A 19709-nucleotide genomic window follows, 5' to 3' on the forward strand; every position below is an offset into this window, starting at 1 on the left:
CTACCTAACCAGGGCAGCAATATCTGATTGAAGCTCCATAGTGGACATTTCATTGACCTCAGTTGCCATTGTTTGGCTACTTCCATGAGCCATCTCCAGCACCAAACATTCCTTTAGTTCTACCAATACTTGACTCATATCTGGCCTTTGGATTGCAATTGATGGTATGCATGACATGGCTATCTCCACAGCTTTCCAGACAGAATTGGTGTAGAATTCTCCATGTAACCTTGAATCAACTATGCTTCCAATATCCCCACTTTCAATCACAGGATAAACCCAATCAAGTATGTGAGTGTTTTTTTCAAGTTTTCTCATTATTGCTGGACGACCGGTGATTAGCTCAAATAGAGCAATACCAAAACTATAAACATCATTTTTTTTATTTAATTTTCCAGAAGCTTCAGACCTGTATGTAAAACACAAGTGATTTTTGTTGTGGTTAAAGATAGAACAATCAAATACAGAAAATGGTTCCTATGCAAAGATGTTGATAAGCTGCGAAATCAAATAACTAGTTGAATTAAAATAGTGGTTAAAGGAGTACTTGGAGAATCTTAATGATGCTAAGGAGACTTGGTGGTGGAATGAGGAAGTTCAAATAATATATATATATATATAGAGAGAGAGAGAGAGAGAGAAAGAGAGAGAGAGAGAGGCCTACGTAGATGTAAAGACACCACTTATTTAAATTATGAAGAGGCAAAGAAGGGAGGAAAAAAGTAGCCCAAGATGCTATATTTAAGGCTTACAATGAATTATGTAGTAGTTGGTGACAAAGGATGGATAAAAGAGTATCTTTAAACTAGCAAAGACAAGTAGAAAGGAAAACAAGAGACTTGAATTGTTCTAAGTGTATTTAAGATAAAGATCAACGAGTGTTAATAAATGAAGAGGAGAACAAAAAGTTATTTCGAAACATTTTATTAATGGTAGCCATTTAAGAAATTGAATTGATTAAATCAGTTGAGGATAAAAATGTAGGTTTGTTTAAGAATTAGGTGGTCAGGGTAAATGATGCATTGAGGATCGGGTGGAAATAGGAAAGACAAGAGATATAGTTTTAGTAGATGAAATTAGATGTGTAATCAATACTAAGTTATAAATTTGGAGGGTTGATTTAGAGTCTAAAAACTTTAGATTAAGAAGGAATAAAACACAATACATGGAGTGTAAGTTTTGCAAAAGTAGAGACATTAATCATAAAGATGTTGTAAAATTTTATAATCAAAAGATACCAAAGAATGAATATTTTTGATATATTTGGTCAATAATTCGTAAGGATTGAGAGTTTGAAGAATCTATGAATCATAAGATAAGAGTAAGGTAGATAAAGTGAAAAAGTATATAAGATGTATTTTGTGTTTGTAGAATACCTATTAAGTTAACTAAAAAATTAGAACTGTTATTGAACCAACTATTCTATGGTATTGAATGTCCGGCCTTAAAAAGTAACATGTTCATAAAATGAGTATAGTTGAAATGAAAATGTTAAGGTAAATAAGTGAAAATCCAAGAAGAAATATAATACAAAATAAAGAAATATTTTTAAAGATAGGTGTGACTCTTATTGATTAAAAGACAAGAGTGAGAGTTGTTTGAGTTGCACTACAAAACGCGGGGGCCTTGGGCCGCGTTTTTTAAGCCGTGGCTATAAAAAACGCGGCCCAAGATAGACTGAAGCCGCGTTTTATAAAAACGGGGCCATAGACAGGTTCTTAGGCCGCGTTTTTTAAGTGAGGCCATAGACGGGTTCTTAGGCCGCGTTTTTTTGAGCTAAAAACGCGGCCTAAGGACCTCCGTATTTTATTTTTTGGCAAAATTTTTTTTTTTATTATTTTTTTTCTTTTCCTTAACTGTAGCCGCATTTTAAAAACGTGGCCCAAGATAGACTGAAGCCGCGTTTCATAAAAACGGGGCCATAAACGGGTTCTTAGGCCACGTTTTTTAAGCGGGGCCATAGATGGGTTCTTAGGCCGCGTTTTTTTGAGCTATAAACGTGGCTTCAGACTAAATACTGTGGCCGCGTTTAAAAAACGCGGCCATAGGACCTATGCGTATTTCTCTCTTTTTTTTTTATTCTTAATTGTGGCCGCGTTTTTTAGACGCGGCCACAGTATTTAGTCTGAAGCCGCGTTCTAAAATGCGGCTTTAAATTTAGTCTGAAGCCGCGCGTTTAAAACGCGGCTTTAGTCTGGGATGGGGCTGCGTTTTATAAACGGGGCCTAAAATTTTTCCTATAGCCGCAGGTTAAAAACGCGGCTTTAGGCTTGGTATAAAATGTCACACGAAAATCATTCAGCCCTTTTGTTCACCAAACGCTCGCTGAGCCTCTACCTCCCATTAGATCAGGTCTGAGCTGATCTAGATCTTCCATCGCTGACCTATAGCCGCCGAGCTCCTTCCCTGACCACTTCACCATCTCTGCCGCCTCCATCTCCGGCGTCTACATCGCCATCAAGAACAGCCTCGATGTCGAACCCACAAGCCCTCCATCTCCGCCTCCATTGCGCTGACCCTCTTCCTTCAAAACAAAAACATAAATCCATCGCTGCCACAACCACCATCAAAGCTGAACCCACAAGCCCAAACCTCTTCCTCTTCCTCTTCTCCAGATGGGTTTGTGATCGAAGAGATAAATGGGTCATTGAACCAACCGACAGTGGTGGTTGAAGAAAAGAAGCTGAATCGGACGGCTGAGCTCGCTGCTTCGACTGGTGGAGCTTTGGCACTCACTGTGCTTTGTAACAAAGCTCACTCACTCTAAACTCTCTCTCTCTCTCTAAAACCCTCCCCAAACCCTAGCCTCCTCCTCTCTCTCTCTCTTGCTTCCATGGAGTTTTGGGGTAAGCTTTTCATCTCCACTATCATCATCTTCCTTGTATTAGGGTTAGGGTTTCATATTCCTCTTTGTATACCATACTCACACACTTCTGTCTCTCTCCTTTCATTTTCGTTCTTGTCCTTAATATTTGTATATTTGTTTCCCTGTTGTTCATATGATTGTTTGTGTTTTTGTTGCCATGGTTGTGTTGTTATGAAGCTTGAAGGTACCCGTTGTTCTACCTACCCTGTTGTTGAAACTGTAAGTTGTTTTTGTAAAAAATGTTTTGGTTTTGGAAAAAGTCATTTCTAGTTTTTCTACTGACTCTGTTTTTGTTACTGTATGTGTAAGAATCATGGTTCATGGTTCATTGTTTATATTTTTTTTTTGCTGTTCTGTTGTTTTTGTGTTGGGAAAGTACTTTCTAGTTTTTCTGCTGAATTTGGTTCTGTTTCTTTTTGTAAAAGCTGTGTTTTATATTTCTCATATTTTAGTTTTTTTTGTTTAGAGCTACTTAGTTTTTAGTTGAGCAACTTGGTATAATTCAAAATGATTTTTGCATTCTTTGTTTGAATGTTGCATTATAATTGGTGGGATATCTTGTAAATTCTTTAGTAGTTTGCTTGGATCTTGTAAATCTTAGATTGTAATTCTTTTGGAAACCATTTCAGAGTTCTTTTAATGAAATTTGTTATTACTTATAAAAAATATATATAAAAAGAAAAAACTCTCCTCGATGAATCAGATATGCCTTATATCACTGGGCTTTATTCTTAGGGAACATATATCTACATAGAGAGCATATTTTTCATTTTGATTGGCTGAAAAATCATTCTTGGTGTAGGAGAGCAGGTTTATCCATATGCATCTGCATCATATTGCTTCTATCAGCGGTCACATTACCCATTTGAATAAAAATTTTAAGACCCAAACTTTTACAAAAGAGTCCTCTCTGCTACCAAATCAATTTCCAGAGTTGGGGGACCATGGCCCAACTTCTCTTTATATTTTTTTTCTTAAATTTGATTAATTTCTGATAATCAATGTGCTTTTGTTTCAGGTTTTTGGGTAGCCATTGCAGGCGAGCCAGCCTGTGGTGTCTACTTCTAGAGTTTCCTCCATTGTAGAGAAAGAGGTACTGATCTTTGTTTTCCTTTTTATTTGTTTATAGTTCTACTGTGGTTCACTTTACTGAAAAAGAAAATTGGGTTTGCTTGCATATATGAAGAAAGTCAAATTTATGCTGAAATGTGCTTGGAATTTGTTGGTTTGGTGTGGCCAATGAGCACCTGTTTTAAATGTTACCTTTACCCCTTTTATTAGCGTAAGATTGAGGGTGAAGTCACTTTTACAAAACTCTGTGGGTGCGTGTGTAACTTAAAAAAATGTATGATGTTTTGGTGTGAACAATTTTGTTGAGTTTTGCATGCCAAGAATTTTGATACTTGCCCATTTACTTTTGTAATTGAAACTTGGAAGAAAATTTTTTTTTTTCCTTGGAGTTTTGTTAATTATAGACCATGTAGAATGATCATTGTGATTAGATAGAACTGGACCTGTCATTTCTTTGCCATTTCTCTAAATTGATGTTTTTCTTAGAATAAATTTTTTGAATAATTTGTACAGTTACCAATGGAGCAAGAGCAATGTCACATTTGTAGAGTTACAAGAAACATGGGAGACATAAGCTGAATTGAGAGAACCATCCAAACCAAGCGACTGGTCTCACTAGTACTAAGTCTCAGTAAGCTTTAGTCATGGACAGGACAATCCTCACCTCTGATAAATCATCCAACTCATCCCCATTGAACCCTCCTTCCCGGATAATTTGTCATGTGTATGTTCCTTCCCAAACTGTCTCTTCCTTTCTTTCTTTATAGCTTATTTTTTTATTCAAATGCAATTAGCATATCGGTATTAGTTTTGATGCATAGTGAAGTATATGCTAAAGTTAAACAAATCCTATTTTTATATGCATATGCTCTATAAACTATCTGTTACCACTGCTTATGCATGACATAAGTTTGTATGGCTTACTTTTATTGAATTATATTATGCTCTTATTATATTTGTAAAGTTTTAAGTTTTATATTTAATTTGAGGTTATTTGAGTAGTTCATTATATCTATTCATCATTCTCTCTCCTGGTAGGTGCCAGAAGCAATTAACATAATATACATGCCCTCGTTGCAATTCACGATACTGCTTCCTCCAGTGCTACAGGGTAAGTGGAATTTGCCACGTTTTAAAAACGCGGCCAGAGGACCTTTTTTTTGTAGTGTTGGTTTGTTCATGTGTATGGGAGAGCAATTAATGAACCAATAAGTAATGATTTGATTCAAGAGAGGGAATTAATAAAAAGAACTAGAAGAAGACTTTAAATAACATTGGTAGAGATATTAAAAAAATGACAGTTTGGATGCAAACTAGTTTGGAGGAATTCCTCCAATTGGGTAGGTGGTACCATAAGAAGGAGACAAGTGTTCTGGTCATGACTAGATTAAGTGAACTAACAACCCCTAAAATGTTAACAATGTTAAACTTTCCCCCTTCCCCTTATTATTTTATTATTTGTGTGTCTTGGTAACTAAAATAAAGAAAAGTGGGTGTTTTAAAAAAAAAATGAGAGAAATAATAAAATTAATAATGAAATAATATTTTAATGAAATGAAATAGAGCATAGAATAGGGAATCTAATGTGGATGTTTTGAAAAGTGATTAACTAAAATGCGAAAAGTGGGATCTTATCCTAAAATAGAGAGAATTTTAGGAAAACTAATATGAATTCTTATCCTGAGCCTTACTTAATAGCTGAGGGTATTCATAGACCCTTAGAAAATTTTGATTGGTTACACCTTATTGTAAAATCACATAATATCATGAACTTTGCATCCTAAATTAAGAATTAAAAACTTAATATAGCTTTTAAGTGGAGTTTGTGGTATGCCTTTATGTTAGAACTCATTTCTCTCTCCTTTGTGTGTGTGTTTGTTTCTAAGAAAAAGAAAAAAAGAAAAAGAAATTAACATTCTTTTCAAACACTCCTTTTGAAAAGTTTTGACTCTTCCCTTAAATTTGACAGAAAATCCTATTAGACAAAGGGTAAGGTGCTTATTACTAATAGCCAAGAGTTAGGTTCTCCACACACACACACACACACAAAAGGGAGGGGAAGTACTTTTCGCCCAAAAATAAAAATTGGCATTACTCAATTTTGAAGTTTAAGGAGAGTACAACATCACCATAATTAAGTGGTGAAAGTATTGTTAACCCTATTTCTTTGCCAGTTTGTGCATTAAGGATAAAAGATATAAGTAGTGGAACATTTCAACATAATAAGGTTTATTGTGTTGCTAAACCTATTAGAAATTACATATACTCCACTTGAAGCTAAATATATTCTAATTTTTTTAATGAATAAAAAAATGGCTTGTAAGTGTGGTCTTTGCCCCCTCACCAATAAAACCCCCACATTGCATTATGGTGTGAGATCACCCGAATACTAATGGGTCTTGCCTAAATATATTCTAACTATGGCTAAAAAGTATATAAAATGCATAAAGTCATCACACTTACTCAGGATTGAGATACCCTAGAGTACCAGCTAGACCAGTGGACACATGAGAGTCATTTTCAGTTGCAAAAGCCCTAGACAACCCAAAATCAACTATCTTTGCTTGCATGTTTTCATTTAATAAGATGTTGGACGTCTTCAAATCTCTATGGATTATAGGTGGCTTGCAACCATTATGTAGATACTCCAACCCTGCAACTTCACCAATAAGCAATTAGTATGCAAACAAAGAAATAGATGCTATAGAGAGATAATGATGTGATTAATCTATTTCTAACTGTGTGCTGCATCCATTGCAATTTGAAGTCTCTGATTCCAATTCAAGACATTTGTATTGGTCACTGCAGCCAAAATGTATTAACTTGTCTTCAGTTGCAGTTGTTATGGAAGATAATATGGTTTTGCAATCACACTAGAATAGAAATAATAATTCTGAAATGATCAAATATTTAGTTGAGACTTAGTTTTCCTAGTGTATTCCTTGCAACCTTTCACTTTTAGTAATGTTAAGAAGATAACATTTTCTTATAATTTTATTTTTCCACAATTGTTAATATGGCTTGTTATGATTGGACTAATATTAATTTTAACTGGGACAACTACTGATATCACTTTTAATATGCATCAATATTAGTAGTTTTTTTAAATAAAAAAAGAAAAGAAAAGAAAAAGAAACTTGTATTCAGACTTATTGTTGCTTTGATTTCATTCCCCGTTCTTCATCCCATCCCTCCCCCCCCCCCCCCCCCCCCCCCCCCACCTTTTTGGCCTTTTTGTAACTAGTCTTACGTCTCAAATTAGTGTATCATGGAAAGATCTTCTAGTTCCTTGATGAATTTTCAATCTTTTCAAACTCCTTCCCCACAAAAAAGGGGGGAAATTGCACTTCTCCCTTAACAATGATAGTGTAGTTATAATGACTTATAAACTTTAAATCTGAATAATGTCCTTATTTAACAATTGGTAATAAGCATTTTGCCTCCTTCAATTGGGATTTTTTTCTTCAATTTCAATGCAAAATTCCCCCATTGTTGGATTTTTTGTCAAATTTGAAATTTGTCAATCCCAATTTTTTTAGAAAATTTGACCTTTGTATTGAATTGGATGAAAATCCTAATTGCATGGAACAAAGTGCTTATAAATACTAATAGTTAAAGGTAGACATGTGAGCTAACAGTTTAAATTAAAGACATTCTAGACTGATTCTTTTTACTTCTCACATAGGGTGAGTCTTTCTTCTCACATAGGGTGAGTCTTACTTCCCTTTCTTTTGGAAAGGGTCTCTTGTAGTCAAGTGAGGGTCTCAACATGGATGGAGAATTCATTGAACAGTTACAACGGATCAATTTGATGGAGGAGGAGGAGGAAGTGTGTCAGGTGAGAATAACATGGAGAAAGGAAATTCTAGAAGAATGCTCACTAAGTCTTCTAGGCCGTTTCCTTACAACTCAACCGTACAACCAAAGAGTGGCAAAGAGCATGCTTAGAGCAGTGTGGAAGATGGGGTCGGATTTGAGGATTATGGATATCGGTGATGGATTATTTCAGTTCAAATTCACCCTTGAAAGTTAGTTAAAATGGGTGTTGAATAATGGTCCGCGGAGTTTTGATAATCACCCACTGGTACTCAGACGGTGGGAGAGAGGTATGACAGCTGCATCAGTGACATTTCACACACTCCCAATGTGGATTCAGATTTGGGGGTTACCTTTTGGTCTCCTAACGGAGGAAACCGGAAGAGATATCGAGAATGGAATTGGAAAGGTGGTGGAGATTGATGCAACGGCGTTTATGACAGACCAAGCCAAGTTCATCAGAATAAGAGTGGAGGTTCCTTTAGACAAGCCTATCCGCAGAAGGGGTGTTGTGTTAAGCCCGGAAGGAGACAAGCTATGAATTGGGTTCAAATACGAATGTTTGGTTGGTCTTTGTTTTAACTGTGGGATCTTTGGACATGAGGTGAAGGACTGCTCTACACCGAGGGTCTTGGGACAGGTTGAACCGCCATATGGAGAGTGGCTAAAGGCAGGTCATTGGTGGAAAGAAGATAATGGCACAAGGAAAGGGGCTGATACACGACAACCACCAAAGACTGCTGGCTTGTCGGTGAACATCCGTAGCGGTTAACATCCGTTTCAGACAAGCGAATCTCCATTACCCCAAAATCATGGCGCATTAAATGCATTAAATGCGAATCAAGGTAACGGGATTAATGGAGATACAACGGGTCAAATTGAATCATCAAGCCGTGTGTTAATTGGGGAAAATATCTCGGAAGTAAAGAGCCCGTTTATTGAGGAAACAAGTAACGTAGCCGCAATTACTGAGGAAACAAGAAACGTACCTAAAGTAAAGAACCTAGTTTCATCCCATGAGCTGTTCAGCGTCCCTGTTGATTACGTGCGTGATAATAACCCACACAATAACCCACCCATGCCAATTAAAAACTCACGTGAGAAGTCACGTGACCTGGGGAAAAAAAAATTAGCACGTGAAGCACCAAAAGGAACTTGGAAGAAAATAGAGAAACAACCTAAAGCCACGATACCAAACCCTTCCCAACCCACCATCAACAGCTTGAAGAAGAGAACAGTGAGGGAAGACGTAGAAATCTCAAAGAGCAGTGTATCAAGTTCAAAACGGATCAAGATTTTGGAGGTTACCCACAATGACCTGTGTTCAATGGCGGCGGCTGCGGATCAGCCCCGTCGAGTGCAATGATTCTCATAAGTTGGAACTGCCGAGGGCTTGGGAACCAACGTGCAGTCAACGTCCTCTCTCACTTGGTGAGGGAAAAAGCTCCCAAGGTTTTGTTTTCAATGAAAACAAAAAGAATTGTGGAAGAGATGCGATGGATACAAGAAGACTTACCCTACCGATGTATGCTAGCAGTACCTTGTATGCAATGTAGAGGTGGTTTGGCACTTCTGTGGAAGGAGGAGGTTAATTTACACATCCAAACCTACTCACCCCATCACATAGATGCTTTCATTCTCAATAATGAACAACACCCGTGGAGGTTGACGGGTTTCTACGGTTGGCCGGAGGATAGTAGGAAAAAGGAATCATGGCAACTCCTACGACATCTCCACCCTATATTTTCAGTCCCATGGCTATGTTGTGGTGATTTTAATGAGATCTTGACCTCCTCTAAGAAGCAAGGCAAATTACCGAAACAGCAACAACCAATGACACAGTTTCGGTCTACACTACTCCATTGCGGGGTTGGTGGATATGGGTTTTCAAGGAAATATATTCACATGGAACAATGGTCGCCCTGGGGAAGAGTTTGTACAAGAGCGTTGGATAGAGCATGTGCAACCTTGGAATGGAGAGCTATGTTCCCTCACGCTAAGGTAACTTATCTCCAATCTACCTATTCGGATCATATTCCCATTCTCATAAATCTGTCCAGGCTGGATCGAATGTGCAGGAAGAGGAAAATCCCAAGGAGGTTTGAAGAAAAATGGGTGCGCCAACCTGGTTGTGAAGAGGTGATCTGTGCATCATGGGAATCTGAAATTGGAGGAGGCAGCCCTATGTATTGCTTGTTTGAGAAGATCAAAAAATATAGGCAAGCATTAGTCACATGGAGTAGTACCACATATGGGAACTTTAAAACAAAAATACAGGAAAAGCAAGAGGCTTTAGAAGAGCTATCTCTTAAAAATGATTCGGATAATCAGCCATTAATCAAAACCCTAAGAAATGACATCAACACACTCCTCCATCAGGATGAGATTTTCTGGCGCCAAAGATCAAGATCCATTTGGCTACCAGCAGGTGACAAAAACACAAAATTTTTCCATCAAAGAGCTAGCCAACGGAGTCGAAAAAACCACATTTCGGGGATCACATCTCATAGTGGGGAATGGTGCACTTCTAAAGACCAAATTGCAAAAACAGCCATCCATTATTTCCAGGACTTATTTACATCATCGAACCCAACTGATTTTGATGGGGTTTTGAACTCGATGGATCACTTGGTTACTCCAGAAATGAATGGTACTTTACTCCAATGGTATAACCCGGAGGAGGTCAAGCAAGCCTTGTTTCAGATGCACCCATCAAAAGCACCAAGACCCGATGGTATGTCCCCTTTTTTCTTTCAAAAATTTTGGCATATAGTGGGTCAAGATGTAACAAAAGCAGTCCTTTCAGTTTTAAATTCTGGTCATATGTTGCACAAGATGAATTATACCCATATTGTATTGATCCCAAAAAATAATGATCTCAAACACATGTCTGATTATAGGCCAATAAGTTTGGGCAATGTAATTTCTAGAATTATTTCTAAGGTCTTAGCTAATCGCTTGAAACTTGTACTCCCTATGGTTATCTCTGATGCCCAAAGTGCGTTTGTTCCTAACCGCCTTATTACTGATAACACTACTGTAGCCTATGAGTTGTTACACAGGATGCAAAACCGAAGAAAAGGGAGGATGGGACAAATGGCAGTCAAGCTGGATATCAGCAAGGCTTATGATAGGGTGGAGTGGGGATTCTTGCTCTAGATAATGCTAAAATTGGGCTTTGATCCGAGATGGGTGCACTTGGCTATGGAGACAATCACCACGGCCTCTTATTTCATTCTAATCAATGGGGAATCACGAGGTTTCATCACCCCATCAAGAGGTATAAAGCAAGGAGACCCACTCTAACCATACCTGTTTTTGCTTTGTGTTGAAGGCCTATCTACCATGCTAAGGAAAGCTGAAGGAAGCCACCAGTTAAGGGGCATAAAATCTTGCAAACAAGGGTTGTGCATCTCTCATCTTTTGTTTGCAGATGATAGCCTCCTATTTTGTTGAGCCACCATGGAGGAGTGCAAGAGGTTACTTGACCTTTTGGAGACCTATGAGGCTGCATCGGGGCAAGCGATTAATAGACAAAAAACTTCATTGTTTTTTAGCACCAATACCAAGCCGGAGGTGAGAAGAGCAATTCAACAAATGTTGGGGGCAAGGATTATGTCCAACACCAAGAAATACCTGGGTCTACCTATGGTAAGTGGAAAATCAAAGGTCAATACCTTTAAAGAGCTCCAAGAAAAAATAACCAAGAGGGTGATGGGGTGGAAGGAGAAGTTTATATCCAAAGCTGGCCGTGAGATCCTAATTAAGACGGTGGCACAAGCCATACCAACATATTCCATGAGTTTGTTCAAAATCCCCAAAGCTATTTGTGACAACATCAATTCAGTTTTGGCAAAATATTGGTGGGGACAAACCAAGGATGAGAGGAAGATTCATTGGATTAATTGGCAAAAATTGTGCACACATAAAAAGAAGGGAGGAATGGGTTTTAGAGATGTATCGGCATTCAATTTGGCAATGTTGGCCAAGCAAGCATGGAGGCTCATTCATAATAACCAATCACTCTTCTACAAGGTCTACAAGGCAAGGTACTTTCTTAACTGTAGCTTTATGATGGCAGAATTGGGGTCAAATCCATCTTTTGTTTGGAGATCTCTCTTGGTTGCAAGAGATGTGATAAGAGAGGGGTCTACATGGAAGATTGGAGATGGCCGAGCCATTGGGGTCTTATCACACAAATGGCTGCATAATGGACCGGTTTTCCTTCATGAACCTGATGAGCAGATGCGAGTGAGTGACTTGATCAACCATCATACAAGAAAATGGGATAGGGGCAAGCTGGTGGCTACATTCACCCAGAGCACATGTGCACAAATTTTAGCTCTCCCACTTAACCACCTCAACTCACAAGATACTCTGACATGGACAAAGAACAAGACACAAAAATTCTCGGTTAAGTCAGCATACCAAGTTGCTCTCAAACTGAAATCTGCTGGTTGGGCAGAGCACTCTTCAGCCCGAGAACATGGCACCACTTGGGGAAGAATTTAGAAGCTGAATGTCCCCCCAAAAGTGCGGACCATCGTATGGAGGGCATGCTGCAACTGCCTACCAACGCGGAGCAACCTATGTCAAAGGAGAGTCCGAATTGAGGCAATATGCGAATTCTGTCGACAGGTACCAGAAACAACGTCCCATGTGCTATGGTCTTGCCCTTTTGCAATGAATGTGTGGGCTTTGATAAGAGGCCATGTTCAGAAATGCAGCAATGAGGTGGATGATTTCTTCCTGCTCTTCAAAAAAATGCAGACAGTGTTGGAACAAGAAGAGATGGACAGGTGGGCAGTCATGGCCTGGAGCATTTGGAACGCAAGGAACAAGTATTATTTTGATCATGTTCAGCTTCAGCCAAGGATCATCATGGAGAGAGCATATAGCGTGTTAACAGATTACCAATCTTGTATGGCAGCGTAACAAATTGAGAGCTGATGTAGAATTACGCTACTGTATTTTTTCCCTCGGGGTCATGACAGAGGGTGTGGTCATTACACCCCCCCCCCCCCCCCCCCCCCCCCCCCCCAAGTCAAGCTAGTGTAGCTTTGACCTTACTTGTATTATCGTGAGTTTGATTCAATAAATTTTCTACCTTTCGTTCCAAAAAAAAAAGTTAAAGGTAGACATTAAAATTGAAAATGCTTATAAGTTATAAATACTGATAGTTGAAGGTAAACATTAAAATTGTATTATTATTAAGGGAAAATGCAATAAACCCCCCAAAAAATAGAAATAGGATTTGACATTTGGTGCATCACTAATTTGCATATAATTTGCCTACCACAGGGTCATTATAACTTAGGTTCTCCATCAAGGAAGAACCGAGTGAACATTGTCATCGAACGTAACACATGCACTTGACCACCAAAAACTACTTAAATACATTTTCATAGGTGGAACCGTGGAAGTCCCTTTTGATATTGACTAGGCAATATGGAATGTGGACACTAGTTACAGGAATTGGTTAGATATGCTTTCTTGGTGGACACTACCAATTACAAATTGTAGTTCTGAAACAACCTTGCCATAGACTAATCTGCTTTTAGTTTAATAAGTTCACACATGTTGAGTCATAAATGAATCACCTTGAATACAGTATTTTATTTATACCTGATAAATGTTGTTGTAGGTTGCCATTAGCCATGTACTCATAAATGAGTGCTTTGTTTTCATCCTCATCACAATACCCAACAAGAGAGACTAAAAAGTTGTGCCTGCATTTAAAAAGTTGTCATAAAAAAAAAAAAGTTGTGTTTTTCTTTTCCCATAAAATTTTTTTAAAACTATTTCACAAATCAATAAATTTTGTTAACTTTTCCATGCAGTTTCATTTTTCATGCTATCATATTTCTAATACAATTTTGAAATTTTCATTATTTTCAAATAATGAAAGAGAATACAGCACTCTTAATCATGATCTAACCTCTGCTCGAAATTCCTTATACCCTTGCTTTGATGATGGAGAAATCAACTTAACAGCAACTTGAGTTTCATCATTCAAGATGCCCAAATATACTTTTCCAAAACCTCCTTCTCCAATAAGGATCTTAAAGTTATTAGTTATTCTCACAACCTCAGAGTAGTTATATTGTGGATTCTTCAATTTGAAGTTGGATTTTTGTAGTCATATCTACAATAAACGAAATGATCACATGTAATACATGTAAAGTTGTGATTTTCAACTATGTTTTATGTTAGTTTTATTCCATGACAAAAAATGTTGTAATTGCCCTAATTTTGTTCCTTGTATTTTGTGGGATTTTATTGTATTGGGTTTAGTATTTAGTTGGTGAAGACTCAAGCTTAAATGAAGAATCAGTGGATTTCGTGAGAAGCTCGCGAGAAGCTAAGCCGCGAAAGAGCATGTGAGGAGCACATGACTGGAAGCTGAAGAGTCGTGCCAGACTGTCGTTTTCGCGAGTGTCTCGCGGGTAAGGCCTTCCCATGAGACAGTCGCGAAACATTCTGCCTGGAGGATTTTTATGTGTGAATTCCTTACCCTTCACCCATACTATATATACCCTCATTACCCACAAATGTAAGTGAGGTCATTCAGAGAGAAAAACCCTAGATAGGTTTTCTACAACACACACACCCATCTTTTTGAAAGAGAGCTACTCATCCTTAGTGAGAATTAATTATAGCCTATTCTCCTTCCCTCTCCCATTATCATACCTTGAGAGGAGATTTGTATCCAAACACAATCCACACATTTTCAGAGTGTAGTGAGTGTTTTTGGTGTTGCTGGGAAGCATTAGAAGATGCCAAGGTTGGCGGATGCAACATGGAGCTTGTTGCGGGATCCGGAGAGCTAGACAAGACACGGTTCCGAGAAGTCTTGTTGGAGTAGGAGCTTGGAGGGCTTAGGTACAGAGGGTAGATTAGGCTTAGAGGGTCTCTTACTTACCCATGTATCCAACTGATTGTCTAGTGGATCGATTACTGCTTGGAGGGCGGCAGAGAGGTTTTTCGGCGAGTTCTTCGGTTTCCTCTTCGATAACACGTCTCGGTGTTATCTGTGTTTGCATCTTTCTTCCCTACTCTTGTTCATTTCATTTTACTGCTGTGTTGCTTTAAATATGAATTAGAGTAGCTCTCTTACTTGTTTGCTTGCATTTACACTATTCCGCACTTAGTATTAAGTTAGTGTAAAATCAATCAAGCCGTAATTTGAATTGGGGGTCTAAACAAGCTCTTGTGTTTTCACACATTTCGAGCTTTCAATACACATAAAAAAGGAAAGAAATTTTTGTTCCCTTAATCTTGAATTACTTAAACCTATATAAATAAATATCAAAACCCGCAAATTTCTAGTGACTGCCTCCCACAAATATCATAGTCTAACCATCATAAGCAACACTGTCGCCATAGATTTCTACTACAAATTTAAATGGGGAATTATTGCTAGAACAACTATTGAGTGACCAAAATGAACTAAACCAAACCTCTTTGAAAAAAATCTAAGCATACTTTCTCTATACTCAACAAAGCTTCCACTACTAGAAAATATGTTTATACAACGAAAAAAAAATCATTGCAACAACATCAAAGTAATTGCAATAGTTGATACAAGATATTGCAATAAAATTTGAGACAATAGGTTTGTGCAACAAAAAAAATACCATTGCAATAAACTCTAAATATTTTAATGACAACTTTCATACAATAATATATATGTTATGCAATAGATAATTATTTCATATTTGTTATAGTAATAGATAGTAAATTTTATATTAAGTTATTGCAATGATAATTTTGTTGTAATAAACTATCATTTTGATTTTTTTTTTTTACAATAAAATACAAAAATAATTGATATCAAGTTATTACAATGATTTCTTCATTTTAAATTATTGCAACAAATTTTCCTAATGTAGTATGGTATTAAAGCTTCTATTGAAATTGAAAATTATAATTTATTATTACAACTACTTTTTTTTATACAATAATTTATACTATTGCAACTTTTAACTTCTATGAATTGTAAATTGTAAATTTGTAATAACAATTATAAAAAAGAAAGACATACCTTGTCTTTTCCATTTATAGATACTCAGGGCACAAAAAATGAACAGGAGAACTAAAACTATTGCAGATGTTGCAACAATTGCCACGACAATAAGCTCCTTTTTCTGTTTCTTCTCCTCCTTCGTACATGGAACCTAGAGACAAAGATCCGACATTTCCTCAAGACTTGCATATTCGAAACATGTCATGAAAATTCAGTTTTTAAGAGATAGATGATATTAACTATATATATATATATATATGTGAAATTCTATTTACAAAACAAATGAACATAGAACCTCTGTATTGGTTTTGCATGTTTAGAAAGCAGTAGCTGGGGGGGGACTTGAAATTAGAACAACTAAAAAGTAAAGAAAAATGAAATAAATAGCATGAAAAACTAACCTCAAGATCAATGATCCATCTCTAGACTTCTGTATAAGAGCCTCTAGAACTGAACCATCAAGCTTGTTTCCACTTAAATTACTGCCTGCAAATATAGTGTAAAATAAAATGTCATTTCCTACACGCAAGTAGTTCAATAACTTACAGAGTCTTCAAATTTGGCAATTGTGCTAAAAATTGTGGTATGTTTCCAGTCAATTCATTGTACGATAGATCCCTAAAATTGACCAAAGAAAAAAATAAATGTAAACATTTAACAATAACTTTGGGTAAAGAGTAAAGATATCCATGGATTTGAAGTTAAACTATTTGCTTTTGACACTGATGAGTGATGACAACCTCACATTGAATACTATAGTGCTTGCATATAAAGCTTAAAACATTTCTCCACAACAACAATACTTTTAATTGCATGACCTACATATAAATTTAAAAGTTTGTCCTCCACAACATCAACCACATTTACTTTGGATTTTTAGAGAGAATCCACTAAGACTTTATTCATGTACATGTCAAGATATCACTTGAACCCAAAAACGTAAGAATGCAAAACATATATCTGACTTTTTGTGTTTCACACTTTATATTCCACCAATCATGATATATTATATGATTGATTCTTTTTTTCTATTTTAAACATAAGCGGTTTATAAGAAAAGACAAATAAATACATAGCTAGTTGTAATTGGTAGAGTATAAGGAAAGTTAAACTTTTGCACACTCACATCAAACTCAAATGCTAAAATAATATACCATTCCATTTTTTTACTTACAAGTAAAGTAGTGCTATGAGGTTGGAGAGTGAAATCGGTATCTCCCCTATCAATTGGCTTGAGCTCAAGTTCCTGCTTGTAATTTATCAAAGAAGAAAGAGTTGATGTCATTGTTGCAAAATCAAACAAACACACACACACACACAAAAAACAAATGAATAATGAATGTTTTTGAGTATTACAGCAGAACCTATTTCGTCTAAAAATTTTCCTTAAGAGCTTTTTCTCAGTTAAATTTCAAATCCAAGCATTGTAATTTATAAAAAAACCTAAATTGTTAATTAGTAATTACGCCTTACAGGTTTGAGATCATTATGATTTTGCCTCCTAATGTTAATACTTTAATCCTCCCGTTAATGACTATTGCTGAGGTGGCCACCTCAACTCAAAACGACTAGCATTAGGTTATATAACACGTCGTTTTGGTTACATTATTAAAATAATCTCTCTTTTGTGTCTTTTAAGTTATTTATCAGTAAAAAAATAGTGTTTTTGTTTTTGTTTTTTTAAGTTTTTTTTCTTCTTCTCTAGTTGCCTTTATTCAGTCTTTTTTTTTTTTTTTTTTGCAGATTCAAACACCATGATCAACACTGAAAGGCTCAACTGTAACCCCCTCTCATTCACAGCCACGGTACCCTATATAGCCACGACACCTCGGTTGGTTTTATCTCAAAATTAAAGCCACATGACAACCACCATGAAACACTACAAGACACACCACTGATCACTACCCCATCTCAACCCCATTTTTAATACCAAAGCAAACGTCCCAACATAAAACCGCTGCCCCAATCAAGAGTCTTCGATATCAATCTAAGATTTCCATTTTCTTTTTTCCAATATATTTTTCTGACTGCAACTAAACGAGGCCTTAAAAACAAAAACTCATGCCAAACAACAAACAAATACATGGGCCTTACAAAATTAGTAATCAAATTAAGATATGATCGGTAGGGTTGAAACAACTAGCGATCAGAACCCTACCGATCACAAACGATCACTGAGGTTGAAAAAACTAGTGGTTGGAGATGGCCACTAGCTAGGGTGAAAAGATCAATGATCTGAGGTTTTAAAAAAGGGAAGTGAGAGAGAAAGATAACCCAATACATGAATCATAGATCTTGAACGACAAGATCCTGACCCCAAATAAAGAAAGTGAGGCCGATTTCAAAGAATCGAGATAGGTTGCAATTGATTTGAAGATCAATTTCAGCTCTGGCCAGTGGCCTCCCCAATCAATTTTAAGATCAATTGATTTGAAGATCCATGCTAGAGAGAGAGATTTTTTTAATTGTTTTATTAACCTAAAATGTAAGTAATTTTATTATTATTTAATGAACTGTATTTTTAGATGATGCAACATGTTTTAATTGGACCAGTTATATAAAAAACATCATGTAAAGTTAACGTTTAGAATTCAAATTTTTAAATTTTGCAGTGAAAATGAATGATCACAAACTTTAATGGTGTAATTTCAATTGAGTAACATGCGTAAACATTTGGATTCATCCAATTCCATTAGATATTTAGATTGAAGCCAATCCTTCATAATTTACAAATCATTTGAAATGTGATCAACTCCATCTTGTTTTCTTGAGTGGCGCATCTTTAAAACTACTAGCAGTTTTTGTGATGTTCCAGCTATTCTAACGGATTAGCACGCGATATTTTTTCATTAAAAAATAAATATATTATGAAATATAGAAAATAAATATATCAATTGAACTTCCACTGGTTCACATGTGTTGAAAATGCACTCACAGTGAAATGATCCTTGGAGTATCGTCTGAACTGCATGTCAAACCACTCCATGAATATTTAATTGGGGAACACGAGTCTCCTTGCCAGTCGTCTCTTGAGATCCTTGAAGTTTGTTTAATGTCCATGATAGCAATCACTGTTGTTTACAAAAAAAATAATATTACTTAAGATTATAATCATTCAAAAGTGTTAGGTTCTAAGACTTTAGAATCTAAATGTATTAGAACTTTAATGTGTAATATTGACAAATCATAATCAAAACTTAGAGTCTAGATTTAGGCTGCTCAAAATGTGTTTATGTGTAAAGTTGGAATTGAGTGATTGCAGAATTTACTGGACTAAATCTGCAAGGCTCAATTAATCGAAAATTACACTCGATCGATTGAACCTCGTGCTAATTTTTTTTTCTGCAGAATTTCCAACTCAGCCCAAGCCTATATGACGTGTAGGGTTTTATGTTTTGCTTCAAATATAAAAGGAAAAACCTTAGCCACGTTTTAGAGGTTGTTGATATGCTGTGTGTGTGAATCTCTTGTGAGATCTAGAGGTGTTTACCTTCATACACACTTAGGGTTATCAAGATCAAGATTGATGTCGAGAACTTGGTGATCTCTTCAGTTGCTGTTTCAAGAGCTTAAAGAAAAACACAAGTGGAAGTACTTGTGGTTGCTATGGATCAAGGAAAGAAGTAATCCATGGACTCGGAGCTGTCACGCAGTCGTGGTAGTAAGTTTTCTACTCGAGGTAGCAATAGGATATTAGTGGTCTAAGTCTTATTGTAAAACTTCAATTCTTTCATAGTGGATCTGTTTTACCTTGAGGATAGTTAGGTTAAATCCTCCCCAGGTTTTTTATAAATTTAGTTTTCTTGGGTTATCATATCGTCGTATTTTTTATATTTCCACATTATTTACATGATATGATTTACTTGTGTTAACCTAGATCTGAATAATTTATCTAAGTAATCATTTGGCTAAACAACTAGGTTAAACAAC

The 19709-nt window shown here is 36.5% G+C and overlaps 1 long non-coding RNA gene and 1 pseudogene across 3 annotated transcripts; one reads left to right on the plus strand and one right to left on the minus strand.

The window, feature by feature from the left end:
* LOC115954826 lies at window positions 1-17064 on the minus strand (annotated as a pseudogene).
* On the plus strand, window positions 2308-5421 carry LOC115991072. 3 transcript variants are annotated; one of them, XR_004092168.1, is made up of 5 exons: window positions 2308-2846; window positions 3044-3085; window positions 3885-3959; window positions 4451-4661; window positions 4976-5421. It is a non-coding gene; the product is annotated as an uncharacterized LOC115991072 (long non-coding RNA). The 3 variants fall into 3 exon arrangements; XR_004092167.1 differs by lacking the exon at window positions 3044-3085 and having other exon boundaries at window positions 4976-5418; XR_004092169.1 differs by lacking the exons at window positions 2308-2846; window positions 3044-3085 and adding an exon at window positions 2851-2889 and having other exon boundaries at window positions 4976-5420.
* Window positions 17065-19709: the final 2645 nt, after the last annotated feature.

Source organism: Quercus lobata, chromosome 1, assembly GCF_001633185.2.
Source record: "Quercus lobata isolate SW786 chromosome 1, ValleyOak3.0 Primary Assembly, whole genome shotgun sequence".
In the NCBI taxonomy this organism is placed as follows: Eukaryota; Viridiplantae; Streptophyta; class Magnoliopsida; order Fagales; family Fagaceae; genus Quercus; species Quercus lobata.